A 14,887-nucleotide genomic window follows, 5' to 3' on the forward strand; every position below is an offset into this window, starting at 1 on the left:
AACAAACATTGCTCTGTCATGGCATATCTATAGCAAAAGCAATGGTTGGGCACTCCCTCTAGACAACTGCCTTTCTTCTGTAGAGCTGTGATAAGCGGAACAAATTAAAACCAGAAAGATATTTTGTCTCTGTCTTTCTGGATTCATGATGAACAACAATTTACTGTTGGAGTTAGGGTTTATACAGGGCCTTAAGAAAGTTACTCATAGTTAATAATATTATAGAATGGCTGAAAAGTACAATTATCATATGTAGTCAAGTAAACAGAACACAGTCCTCTAAAAAATTCAGTTCTCTGCAGAGTCGGAAATTAATGTGGGCAAAAAAAATTGCACATTTAAAGAAAAAATATTACAAACATTGTGATGCAAGTAAAATGTTGTATAAGTAAGGGGTTAATTGACTGCTTCAGAGATGGGGAATGTTCTTTGCTCACTTTATTCCCAGTTTGAAACATTAAAAAAGGGCACATCTGATTAACAAAAGACACTATAGGTGAAGTACTAGGCTACGTCACATGACAATGAGTAAATGGCAGATTTATTGAAGTATTTCCAAATTGTCTTTATAAAACACAAATGCATACTTTATATAGAATGCACTTTTTTAACGAAGTAAGTTCTTGATCAAAAGCAGTACATACTCTATTACCCGCCTGCAATGTTCTACAAGATCACTGTAGAGTGATCATTTACAACAATTATTTTGCTGGAACACCACAGCAGTCAGTCTTGGAGTTTAAACCCTTGATCCAAGGCAATTATAGCCAGAGGAACTATTTCTCTGGCCTCCCCCCTCTTTATACTTCCTCTCTCAACAGTGGGTATGCAAAACAAGCTAGACTCAGAGATGAGTGTGAGGCTTGAGTGAGACAAACGGTCTCTCATGAGCTGTCTACAATGGGCTTGTGGGATGCGGAGCTGTCTGTCTCTTGCGCGCTGCAACTTTTAGATACTAATAAATCACAATTCCATTTGACTGTGGACAGGCGACCACAAGTGGAATGCTGAGACGCTTCCGCAGTTTTGCGGAAAATTATGACCGGATGGAGCGTGAGTCTTCTGAAGGTGTTTCCTTGGCGCAACTTCCTAAGGTCTGTATGTAGTTTTTCCTCTTGTCTATAACAAGTTTAAGTGGCAAATGATATAGCTAAAATTGTTATTTTACTTACTTTTGTAACAGGAATGATTGCATTGGTTCTTAGTATTTGGTAATTCCTCAAGTTATTTTACATTTTGAAATTATTCAAGTAGAAGATGTGTTTTAAGTTTTTATTACAAGACATATTTGAAGGTACATGAACAAATGTGTGAAATGAAGCCTACAGTAGTATAATATCATAATGACTTATGAATGAACATCATTATAATCCATTACCATAGAAATTTGGGTAACCTACATGCATTCACTTATTTATCACAAAATGCATAGCCCTTTAATTTGTTTAAATATGCTCTGTACTAATAAATATCATTTAAATTTAGCTAAATCTGCTGCTTTGACTCCTGCAAAAGGACATTCACACCAAGACAGTGTTGCCAACTGTTTTAAATGGAAAGTAGCTAAAGCCTGCTCGAAAAGTCGCTGTCGCTGTCATTACTTACAAATTGTAGTTGGTTACTGATTCCAAATTACATGACAAAAATTGTAGTTAATAATGTAATCCATTACATTACACATTTAAGGTAATATATCAGGCTACTTTTTTGATTACTTTTAGTAGGTGTGGGCGAAATGACACAAACTTATATCCCGATATGAGTAATTTTATAGTTATTTTTTTGACAGCATTGAAATTTCCTAGTCCAATACTACTAATGCTAATACAGGCAGGGCTGGAAATGGCTGAGATTCACTGCGGACTCTAGTTGGGAATTTTGTTGCTCAGGTTGCCCGGGCAACTGCCCATATGCCCTTCTCACTCAAGTTGCCCTTCTCACTCAAGTTGCCCTTCCGAGAAAAAAATTAAATCGTACAATGGATGCAGAATTTCACATAGGCCTAGATTAAAAAAAAAATCGCAAAGCCTCATTCACTTCCATTCGGGCACCGAAAGTGAAAGTCAGTATGAAGGGCAAACGCTGCACGCGACCATAGACTGCACGCGACCGGCGTAGGGCCACGCAAATTACTTAAGGCCACGCCTCCATCTCGTGTCATAGTCATAGCGCGCCGTCAAATGTGTAGCTACAACATCCACGACAAAATGAAGCGAAACTTCACGAAAAGAGGAAGAAGAAAAAAACCATGAGAGTGAATTGCGGGAACAACAATCAGGTAAACTTGTGTTCTCTCCTCTCTAAGTTTGATGTCAGCAAAGTTTGATGTTTTTCGGTCTTGCTAACCTAGCTGGGCAGGCAGTGCATCTCTTGAATCACTTTGTGGCTGACAAAAGTGAGAGTAAAATACAATTATTTATTACGTTTGATTTTGATAAACGACAAAGTGCAACGGTGTTTGTTTACTGCAGCTCGGAAAACATAACCGCGTCGCGTGTGTTATCGTGCGTTCAAATGCGCGTGCACGAAATGAAACTCGCATTTTTCAAGCAGAAATATGTGGAGACCAGACATACTGTACAATACATGCACGTGAATGATGGCACTCCCAATCAAAGTACACATTATACTTTTAAAACAAGACACTGATTATCTAGTCTCAGTGTATTTAAAAACTCTAAACAACTGCACTAATTATGCAAGATAGAAAGCAATTTATTGACAATTTGACATTGATTGACTATTGATTTATAGCCTATATTGAATTTAAAATGTTGATTAGCTGGACATGGTCAATATGGATGCACATCCCTCAGTAAATAATAACCATAAATACAATAACATGCATAATAAAAAATTAAAAAATCATACTGATGCCGAAAATGCCCAGGCTGTAGAAAGAACCAAAGTTAATCCCAAAAGCCAAAGCTCAGGGTTATAATTTATTATTTTCTTCTTATTTATGTTTACGTTAATATTCACTTACTTAATAATATTCATTTATTATCTTAACATTCTATAGAAAATACTCTATTCAATAAATATTGTGTGTTTGAACCTCATTCTGTTCTATATTGTTGTACTTATTCTTTGACTGTTTTGTTTAAAGGAGGGAGGATTGTATGGGAGCGCTGAAGTGTCAGGTGTGACTGTGGCAATGGCAAATGGTTTACATAGCTCACGACATCACAGGTCAGGTAGAGGGCCCCTTAGCAGAATTTTGCTTAGGGCCCCAGGGAGGTCAGGATCGGCACTGGGTGTAGCAGTCGATTCTGTTCCTTACCGGAATTCCTGTTCCCTTTACGCAATCATATTACAAATCATGCGTAGTTGCCCAGATGAGCAAAAAGCACAATTGAATGTACGGGAAGCCAAAAGGTTAAAAAAGGATTGTATTTTTTCCGAAATCTAAGCGTTTTTTTGTTTTTGTTTTATTAGAAGTGAGTTTTTCCCCATCTGTCAATTCAATCCAGATTATTTATATAAAAAATAAAAAAATAAAAAAAATCATAATAATAATTAAAAAACAATAAACAATAATATGAGCAACTCTTTTTCTCATGTGTATTTTGGTGACATTTAACATATTGTTAATACATTTTGTATACTGTTTACAAAGTTGTATATCATAAACCTGTCATCTTTGACGTTTGCAATCTTTATAAATAATAATAAGACCATAATATGAGGCATTGCGTTTGGACATAAACACGATCAGATAAGGCAATTTGTATGGGCAAAATTCAACTGAATATATTCCTTCATATAGCCCGTGAGTTTTGGGGGTAGTGCCCTTTTTTCAGGTCAGAGCAACTGCCCCACAAAATTCCTGTGCACGTCCCTGAATATATATATAATTTCAATGTCTTTTCAGGTGTATTTAAATATAAAATCTTCTAGAATCTATAATAACATTAAACATATTTCATGTTTCCTCCAAACAACGTTTTCTTAAGTATCAAGACACATGAAATATGAAAGGTTAGTGAACAACATTTGAACAACAATAATGAATTGTGTGTGGAACAAACACATTTAACTGAATTTCTCCTTGGAGATAGTTTGATTTTGGCCAAATTAAAGATACATCGAGTAGGAATCTGCATGTGTGGTGCATGAGGAATTTAACAGGTCACACAAACATTTTAAATACATTTATCCTCAGCTTTAAGAAAATTGTAGAAAGTTTTGGATGGCAACCTCTCAGTTTAGTGCTTTGAAAATCAACTGTTATTAAACTATTTAAAGGTGAATCCTGTTTTAAGGGAAAGGGAAGATAATGTGCATTCTAAAAATCAAAATAATTTGGATAATAATCTATCATATATAATTGACTCATCCCTTTTCTTAAACAATGGTTAAAAGGGTTGAAATGTGATGTTTTTCATTTTATAAAACTTTTTGTTTTGAGGATGTTACCTTTGGGTTTTTTTTAACCAAGTTGCTACCCAATCATGTAGTTCTATTCTAATACAAGAATTGTCTAAAATAATTTCAGCTGCTGCTTCTATTTTCCCCCCAGAAATTAAAGAGTAGCCTATTAATGAGTTGATCCTCCCCGAGTTCTTCCTCACTTTATTTATTTAATTATTGTTTAAAATAGAGATCACAATTCTCCCACGATTCTGAACAGACAGCTAAACAAAAGAAGATATGTAATTAACTAGAGATTCTGACTAAATGAAAATTTACTAGAGGTTCTGACAAAATGTTAGTTGATGTGTGTGTGCGTATATACATATATATTTAATGAATTATTTTCATTTTATATTTATTTATCGATTTAAATGAATGATTAAATGAATCACTCATAGAGACCTCACTTTTTCATTACTGGATGAATCAGTGATTTTGAACGAATTTCTTTAATGAATGATTCAATGTCAAATGTATTTTTAACAGTCACATGTCACCACCTACTGGTGCAATGATGTAACCGATACTGTAACACAGAAATAATGATCCTGTGTGGTTGAAAAGACTGTTCGTGAAGCTGTTTCATAGGCCTATCTATACATGACAACTGCTGACTCAGTGGCCGAGCCAACACAGATCTGAATGTTTGCTGTGATCGTACTTGTCAAAGGTTTAATAGACACTGTCATTTAGGAGTAAAATTGCATGGATGTTTGAATTGAGATTGTGATCTTTTAATGATTAATCATTATATGTAATATATATGTATATGTAAATAAATAATGTTTTTGTTTAGTGGACCCCCCCCCCCATTCTTTCTCAACGTTTTACATTAATTTAATACATAAAGGACTGTGTTTACGAGGATACTAGCAAAGACTGGCATTTTGACACATAATTGTGTGTATTTGACTATTCAAGCCCAATTGGTTGGCAAAAGGAATTCAGCTTAGTACTAATGTGCATTATGAGCAGTGGCTTCATGTGTGCGCTCTCAGACAGAGCTCAGAAACCATCTCTTAAAGGAGTAGTTCACTTTAAAAGGAAAATTAGCCCATGATGTACTCACCCTCAAGCCATCCTACTGTAGGTGTATATGACTTTCTTCTTTCAGACGAATACAATCGGAGTTATATTAATAAACACCCTGACACTTTCGAGCTTTATAATGGCAGTGGATTGCAACCATTGCAACCATCAGATTGAAGCTCAAAAAAGTGCATCCATCCATTATAAAATAACTCCACAAGGCTCCGGGGGGTTAATAAAGTCCTTCTGAAGCGAAGCGATGCATTTGTGTAAGAAAAATATTCATATTTAACAGGCTACAAAGTAAAATTCTAGATTCTGTCCAAACGGCCATACGTATAAAGTGCTACTTATGACGCCGGAAGTATCGGAAATATCAGCAGTACGTCGTATTACTCGCATAAGTTGCGCTTTACACTTAAGTCGAATCCGTATGTTCATTGGCCAGAAGCTAGTTATTTTACTTTATAAAGTTTGAAATATGAATATTTTTCTTACACAAATGCATCGCTTTGCTTCAGAAGGCCTTTACTAACCCCCCGAAGCCGCGTGGAGTTCTTTTATGATGGATAGATGCACTTTTTTGAGCTTTAATCTGACTGCCATCATAAAGCTCGAAATCGTCAGGGTGTTTATTAATATAACTCCGATTGTATTCGTCTGAAAGAAGAAAGTTATATACACCTAGAGGCTTGAGGGTGAGTAAATCATGGGCTAATTTTCATTTTAAAGTGAACTACTCCTTTAAGGGAGGTTCGCACTCCGTTTGCAGTGCGTATGCGGTGCATATTTTTTTCCGTGCCCATGTTAAGCATTTAAAGATTTCACACTGCACACGGTCGAGAGAGGTTGGAAGGAGGTAGTTCTGCACAAAAGTGGTTTTTTAAAGGCATTCCGCTGTTGTTTCTTATTTACTCACCTGTGCTGTCAAACTGCTGTATAAACGCAATAACATACTCGTAGCCATGCAATATGGCTGTATATCAGCACGCCTGTGATTCAGCCAAAGGCACGAGGCCGGAGGTAATCACAACGCGCTGATATACAGCCATATCGCACGGCTACAAGTGTGATGTTGCGTTTATACAGCAGTTCGACAGCACAGATGAGTAAACAAGAAACAATAACGGAATGCTAATATAATATATATTACGGTAATGAACATGCACAATATTGTTATCGTGGGCACTTCATAATACAGTGAATAATTTCAGTATTTATTACAAATCTTTCAGATTATTTGAATGGATTTTAAGAATACTTTTCTTGAGTAGTTGCACTACTTTCTGTTTCTGAACATTATTTAAATATTTTAAGCAGCCATTCAGATTTTTGTATTCACAATGGTGTTCATCGCAGCACCGAATATTAAAATACTTTTAAGACTTTATAGGCTATTTCTTTTCAAACTTTAAATTTTTTACATTTTAATTGGACTACAACTTTATGTCGTTTGAAAATGTTTTGTTTCTTTATTGTTTGGTCACACTTTACATTAAGATTAGTTAACATTAGTTCCCTTTCAAGGGAACTTCGAGCTGCGTTTGAGACGCGGTGGGAACGCTCTGCGTGATTGCGTCATGAAGCACGTGTAAAATCAGTCCAATGGAAGCCCGATACGCCATGGGTGACGTCATAGACCAGGAAACTATAAAGCACCTTTGAAAACAGACCGCGACAGCTTCTGTTGTCTTCAGCAAGCGCTCTCTGTGATTCTGTCCTTGTCTATTTATTGTTGTTTGTCAAGCCCAATATATATATCACTATCTATCATTATGGCGAGCAAAGCAATATTATAGACGTTGTGTTGTTCCCTGCCCTCGTTACATCACGGGTGGGGACACACATCAGCTTTTTGTTGCTGTTTGGGAGTGGAGCATGCAACAGTCATTTCTCGAGGGATCTGACTGTGCATTGCGAGAAGCTGTCCGTGAGGACGCTCCGCTCCCGCCGGGCGTTCTTCGAGGAGGACGGTTCGGTTCGCGTTCCCCGAGCGGGTCTCTCTGTTGCCGAGGCTCGGAGACGGCTCGTATTTCGGGGTTCGAAAACGGATCTGACAGCGGGGGTTGTGACGGGCTCCGCCCTTTCTCAGCTTTCACATGCCAGATCTAGTGTGCTGCGATTTCCAGTTCCGAGGAATTGGTATCGTTAGTGTTTTGTTTAAAAAGAAAGAGAACAAAACAAATACAAATCTTTATAAAAAGGCAGATGTTTGAGTTTTCAATGAATAAATTTTCCAGCTCATAACTCTGTTGAATAAAGAGGAGCTTTTTTAAAGAAAAAAAGTAGGTTTTATCTAGTGCTGTTGCCAGTTAAATATTTACTGGCCAGCTGAACATTATGAGATTGAAAATAAAGAAGAGTTTGTTAGATGAACTGTATCTTAAAACAGGAAAACTCTGTATCTCAGCCTCCTCGTCGGGGACTGTGGTTTTTCCCTATCTCCACACTGAGGTGTCGAGATCATGGAATAAACCGGTTTGTATTTTATGTGTTTAATCCCCAGATGTCTGACTATAGTAATGTTTGGGTATTAAGTATCATAGTATGACATTGCCTCGGGTTAAAGAGACGCTTGCGAGCTTTCTCTCTCCCGAGTCGGCGTTATCGTTATTAACCCCGACGTTACCCACCAGCCATCTTAATAATGAATACATTTTTATTAGGCAGCGCTGGTGGGTAGAGTATATAAGGACATGGATGAATGTGAGGGGCGACTCTCTGAGGAGGGTCGCAGCGCTGCCAGTTCGGTTGTTTCCTGCTGGTGGCCGCAGAGTGATATATATGTATATATATATAAGTTTTTTCTGATATAAAGATAAAGAAAAATAAAGATATAATTATGTCTGTTCTTCTGGACGCTCCGCTTTCAAGAAAACTAAGAAATAAACCATTCAGCGGCGTTCCAGAGGTTTCTTCCTCACCAATCTAATGTTCCTGAGACGGCCTATTATGCTCCTCTCAGCAAAAAAAAGTGCAAAACAGAGCGTCGCCATTCGGGCTCCTCCGCAATTGAGGGGTACCTGGGTGGCGGTCGCAGTCTAGCCAGTTAGAGACATGCAAGATCTGAGGACTGTTTTATCTCTAAAATAGCTTTGACAAAGAAGAAGCCCTGATGCCGAGGCGATCAGGCTTCTAAGGGTGGTCCCCTCTGGGGTAGGGACGGTTTTGAGAAATCGTTTCTCCTCAGCGCCCTTTGGGGTGCGACTCTCTGAGGAGGGTCGCAGTACTGCCAGTTCGGTTTCCCTGCCGGTTCGCCGTTTCAGGGCACCAAGGTGTCAGTGTCCCCAAACGAGCCTTCAAATAAGAAAAAAGAAGAGCAGTCAGTTCGGTTTCCCTGCCGGTTCGCCGTTTCAGGGCGCCGAAGTGCCTGCTTTTTTCAACGATCCTCCGAGGAGGGTCGTAGGAACTAAGCTAGTTAGAGGTAGGCAAGATCTGAGGACTGTCATCATCTCTAATAAAGCTTAGACAAGAAGTCCTGTCGCAAGAAAACGAGGCTATCAGGCTTCTGAGGGCTCCTCCGGGGCAGGGACGGTTTTGAGAAATCGTTTCTCCTCGGCGACCTCTGGGGTGCGACTCTCTGAGGAGGGTCGCAGCGCTGCCAGTTCGGTTGTTCCCTGCCGGTTCGCCGTTCAGGGCACCGAGGTGTCAGCGTCCCCATACGATCCTCCGAGGAGGATCGTAGAGCGGTCAGTTCGGTTGTTCCCTGCCGGTTCGCCGCTTCAGGGCACCGTAGTGACTGTTCAACCAAGGGACGGTTTTGAGAAATCGTTTTTCCTCTGGGGTGCAACTCTTTGAGGAGGGTTGCAGCGCTGCCAGTTCGGTTGTTCCCTGCCGGTTCGCCGTTCAGGGCACCGAGGTGTCAGCATCCCCATACGATCCTCCGAGGAGGGTCGTAGAATGGTCACCCTGCCGGTTCGCCGCTTCAGGGCGCCGTAGTGACTGTTCAAACAAATCCAGAGGCCAGTCTTGAGAGACTGGTTCCCCTAGTAAATTTCTGGCAGCGTGGAAACTACTGCCACATATTTCTCAGTGGGTCCTGCACACTATAGAAAAGGGTTTCAGAATTCAGTTCGGTTCTCGTTCGCCCAGATTTCTAGGGGTCCTCCTCTCATTGGTGGACCCCGAGCAGGCTTTGGTTATGGAGCAGGAAGTACTGTCACTTCTGCAAAAGGAGCTGTAGAAGGGGTTCTTCCTCCCAGCAGACAGCCATTACTTCATTGTTTCCGAAAGAGGATGAGGGAGGTTCCCGAGGTTTGCTTTCGGGGGCGAAGCATACCATTATCGGGTTCTTCCATTCGGCCTAGGTTTATTACCCCACACCTTTACAGTATGCGTGGATGCAGCTCTGGCTCTTCTGAGACTCCAGGGCATTCGCGTATTATACTACATCAATGATTGGTTGTTCCTAGCTCAATCTGAGTTTATGGCAGTTCGGCATCGAGATGTCGTTCTGTCTCATTAAGGATGTTGGGGTTGCCTCTCAACGCCAAGAAGAGTGTGCTCTGAGGACCACTTTTCTAGGTGTAGCAATTCTTACAGCCGTAATGGGGTATATCTAGGCCAGTCACTCACTGTGAAACAGTTTCAGACGGGTGGGTCTCATGGCAGTTGCGTCCAACGTATTACTTTTGGCCTTCTGTTCATGAGACCCCTGCAGTGGTGGCTCAGGACCAAGGGGTTTTCTCCGAGGGGAAATATGTTTTCGCATGATCAAGGTCACGCGGCTATGCCTTCGTGCTTCGGTCATGTGGAAGAACCTTGGTTCCTCGCCCAGGCCCAGTGTTGGGGGCTTCTTGTCGACGCATATTGCTATCGACGGATGCTTCCCTCACAAGTGGGGGCGATCATGAGTGGTTGCTCGGCGAATGGCGGACAACACACTGATGGTCTCGTATATCAGAGCAGATATCCTGTTGAGGCAGGGGCTGAGGCCCAGGGGATTGGAGACTTCACCCCAGGGTGGTGGAGCTTCTTAGGGAGAACTTTGGTCTAACTTAAGTCAAGTCGACCTTTCACATCGTTTGTACAACGCATTGCTCTATATGGTTCCCCCTCACGCAGCCAGCTCTTCTCGGACTGGATGCGATGGTTCTGGTGTGGCCGAGGCTGCACCTGTACGCATTTCCCCCGATATCTATGCTCCCGGAGGTTCTGGAGAGGGTTCGCCGGGAAGGGGCTCATCTGCTACTAGTAGCCCCATACTGGCCGACTCGAGTTTGGTTCTCGGACTTTGTCTCTTCTGGACGGCTCTCACATGGAGATTCCGTTCAGGAGGGACCTGCTGTCCCAGGCAGGGGGCACGATATTTCACCCTCAACCGGAGTTGTGGAAACTGTGGGCCTGGCCTCTGAGGGGGCCAGGCTCATAGAATCCAGTCTCTCGACTGAGGTCGTTGAGACATTCTCCATTCCAGAGCTCCTTCCACGAGAAGACTGTATGCACTGAAATGGAAATTATTCTCCACCTGGTGTGGTGAGCGTCAGTTAGATCCTGTTAACTGCCCTGTTGGTTCAGTTCTCGATTTTTCTGCAAGACCGTTTCTCTGCTGGATTATCTCCTTCCACCTTAAAAGTTTATGTGGCGGCTATTTCGGCCTATCATACCCCTCTGGGGGGTACTTCTATTGGGAGAGATCCTCTGATTACTCGTTTTCTCCGTGGTACATTGAGGTTGAGACCTGCACTGCACTCTAGAGCACCGGCTTGGGATTTAGCCATTGTACTTGAGGGTCTGGCTCTGGCTCCCTTCGAGCCTATTGAAGAGGTTTCAAAAAAATTCCTCACTTTGAAAGCTTTATTTCTCCTTGCTATTTCATCTATCAAGAGAATTGGAGATTTGCATGCCCTGTCGGTTGCTCCGTCATGTCTGGAATTTGCACCTGGTATGGTGAAAGCATTTCTATACCCTAGATCGGGTTATATTCCTAAGGTCCCAGTTAATGTTGGGGGCCCAATAGTGTTGCAGGCCTTTTATCCTCCACCTTTTAATACCCCAGATCAGGAAAAACTGAACCTGTTATGTCCAGTTCGGGCATTGGATGCCTACGTTCACAGAGCTGCCCTGTGGCGTAAGTCAGAGCAGTTATTTGTATGTTTTGGGTCACTCAGAAGAGGGTGCCCTGCATCTAAACAGGTTATGAGCAAATGGATAGTCGAGGCTGTATCATTGGCTTATGAAGCGGCCGGTCAGCCTTCACCTATGGCTGTACGGGCCCATTCTACAAGGAGTATGGCGGCCTCTACGGCCTTAATTTCGGGTGTTTCCCTTCTTGACATTTGTAATGCGGCAGGTTGGTCCTCTCCACATACATTTGTCAGGTTTTATGACCTTGACCTCTCCACTCCTGGGGCGAGGTTGCTTGCTTCTTAGTGTGCGCAAGGACTTCACACAGAACGGGCATTTGTCACTATGGCGTAGTGGGTATGGGGTTCCCACCGCGTCTCAAACGCAGCTCGAAGTTCCCTTGAAAGGGAACGTCTCAGGTTACGTATGTAACCCTGGTTCCCTGAGAGGGAACGAGACGCTGCGTTTGCCTGCCATACTTCCTGCATGCCCTGATCGACTTGCTTCAGACTTTTTCAGAAGCTGTCGCGGTCTGTTTTCAAAGGTGCTTTATAGTTTCCTGGTCTATGACGTCACCCATGGCGTATCGGGCTTCCATTGGACTGATTTTACACGTGCTTCATGACGCAATCACGCAGAGCGTTCCCACCGCGTCTCAAACGCAGCGTCTCGTTCCCTCTCAGGGAACCAGGGTTACATACGTAACCTGAGACGTTATTTTATTAGTTAACATACGTAAGCTGACAATTAACAATACTTCTAAAGCATTTATTAATCTTAGTTCATTTTAACATTTAATAACACATTATTAAATCAAAAGTTGTTACTGTATTATTTAATGAACCTGAGATATAATGAACTAACAGTTGTATTTTTTATCTAACGTTAACAAAGATTAATAACTTCTGTAACAAATGTAGCACTTGCTTATTTTTAACGTTAGTTAATTCATTAAGTAACATTAACTAACGAGACCTTTTTGTAAAGTTTGTGTACTGCTTTATTGTATTTTTAATGTTCAGTTATTTTTGTTATAAGAAATAAAGTAATTAAACCTGTTATTGTATGACCAATTTTTTTGCTACATATTTCAATATCGTGACAATACCGTATACCCTGATAAAAGCTTCAGCAATTATTGTAAAATATACATTTTATGGTAACACTTTAGAATACTGTATCTTACTTACTGCATAACTAATAAGGAATTATTGAAGAACTAGTAGGTAATTCTTCATTAACTACTTCTTCACTGCTGTTAACTACTAAGGAAGATGTGTTAACTAATCAGTATGTAATAGAATTTTATGATTGTGTTAAGTTACAGTTAGTTAATCAATAACTAATGAATTCTGGCATACCTCCTGAAGAACTACCATTAATTATCTACTAATTAAGGTTCAAGAAAAATAACTACTTAAATAAACCACTTAAGTAGTAACTAATGAACAGTCATACAAAACTAACCTCAGATTAGTTTTTATATTTTATATACAGTACTGTGTGTGTCTGTTTTCCTCAGCATAGAATGCCATTGAGTAAATTCATGTATTTTAGGCAACAACTGAGGGGAACTGAAAATATAGGGAACTTATTAGTAATTAATAAATAATTATTAGATAATTCTCCAGGAATTATTTATAATCTGGAACAGTATTCTAAAGTGAAAATACAGGGAACCCATTAGTAATTAATAAAGAATTATCAAATAATTATCCAGGAATTAGGCTACTTATAACCTGAAACAGTGTTCAAAAGTGAAAATATAGGGAATTTATAAGTAATTAATAAATAATTATTAGATAATTCTTCAGGAATTACTTAGAACCTGGAACAGTATTCTAAAGTGAAAATATAGGTGTCACGGAACGCACGACAACGCCTCCTCCTGGTTTCACTAGATCCCTCTCTCCTGCATACTAGGACTTCATTTCCCTAATCACCTCATCATGCTTTCATCAGTCTCACCTGTGCACCCTCAGCCACCCTTTATCTGGACTGTTCTGTTCTGTGCCCATTTGTGAAGTATTGTTTTACCCTAACCCTGTCTCAGTTTGTATCTCGTGTTTCTCTGTGCTTGGACTTGATCTTTTGTGTTTGAACTTGGACTCTGAATTCATTGTGTGAACCTTTGCCGCCTGCCTCTGACCTTTGCGAGTTTGACTTCGATTCTGGATTTCCCTTGACTACTTTTGAGTTTCTGTTGGCTTGTTCTCAGTTTGTCATCACCTTTAATAAATATCTGCAAATGGATTCGACCGTCTCCGCCTCTACGTCACAGAATACTTCACCACATCAGGATCCAGCAGATTTCAGTCGACTAACCTCTGAGGTATCTAATCAAGCTAATGTTCTCACTGCCCATCAGCAACAGCTGGTAAAATGAACCGCTCTCACAGAGAAGCTCGCAAGAACGGTTCAAACCCTATCGCAGCCAGACGTGACTGCGGTTCAACCTGCTGATCCAGCGGCACCACCTGTTGTGAGTAACACCTCTTCTCTACCCAATTTATCTCTCCCGGAAAAATTTGATGGCTCACCCTCTGCTTGTAAGGGCTTTCTGTTGCAGTGCAGTTTGTATTTCGACCAGCGGCCACAGTCCTTCTCCACTGATGGAAGCCGCGTGTCCTTCATCTGTTCCCTACTCACGGGTCGAGCTCTGGAATGGGCTACTGCACTCTGGTATGGCAGTCAGCTCTCCTTCCCATCTTATAATGAATTTCTGACTCAATTTAGAGAGGTGTTTGAACACTCAGCGGGAGGAAAGGATCCAGGTGAACTGCTGCTCACATTATGCCAGGGAAATTCGACTGTAGCCGACTACACGCTCTCTTTCCGTACCCTGGTTGCCCAAACTGGATGGAGGGAAGAAACCTCTTAAGCTCATCTATCGCCAGGGACTTAACCCAAACCTCCAAGGAGAACTGGCGTGTCGCGACGACGGTAAAACCCTGAATCAAATTATGGAGCTTGCTATCCGCCTGGACAATTTGTTACGCGCTTGACTCGCACCTCTCAGATCCAGCCTTCTTGAGTGTACATTTCCCAGAGCGGAGTCAGAACCTATGCAGATTGGCTACACACGCCTCTCCACGGGCGGAACGGGAGAGGAGACGCCGTAATCATCTCTGTATGTACTGTGGAGAAGCAGGACATCTGCGGGCCACCTGTCCGGTGAATCCAGCTCTCAAGAATTCGACGGCGGTGAGTTCTAATTCCTCTTCTAAACTGTTTACTGTGGAGAGTGTTTTAAAGATTAACGGACAAGAGTTTAACCTAAAAGCCCTGATTGACTCGGGAGCAGCAGGAAACTTTATCGATCTCACTTTTGCCAAAACTCATCGTGTTTCTCTCCTCGCATGTGAGTCCGGTGTCA

At 41.3% G+C, this 14,887-nt stretch overlaps 1 protein-coding gene across 1 annotated transcript in view; it reads left to right on the forward strand.

Moving 5' to 3' along the window:
• Nucleotides 1–854: 854 nt before the first annotated feature.
• Nucleotides 855–14,887, forward strand: part of gjc2 (gap junction protein gamma 2) — a 70,877-nt gene continuing 56,844 nt past the window's right edge. Inside the window, exon 1 of the mRNA XM_056264796.1 lies at nt 855–1,094. The gene's annotated coding sequence lies outside the window, so the exon portion shown is untranslated. The remainder of the gene's footprint in view (nt 1,095–14,887) is intronic.

Source organism: Rhinichthys klamathensis, unplaced genomic scaffold (genome assembly GCF_029890125.1).
Source record: "Rhinichthys klamathensis goyatoka isolate OS25496 unplaced genomic scaffold, OSU_Roscu_1.1 h1tg000011l_1, whole genome shotgun sequence".
NCBI lineage: Eukaryota > Metazoa > Chordata > Actinopteri > Cypriniformes > Leuciscidae > Rhinichthys > Rhinichthys klamathensis.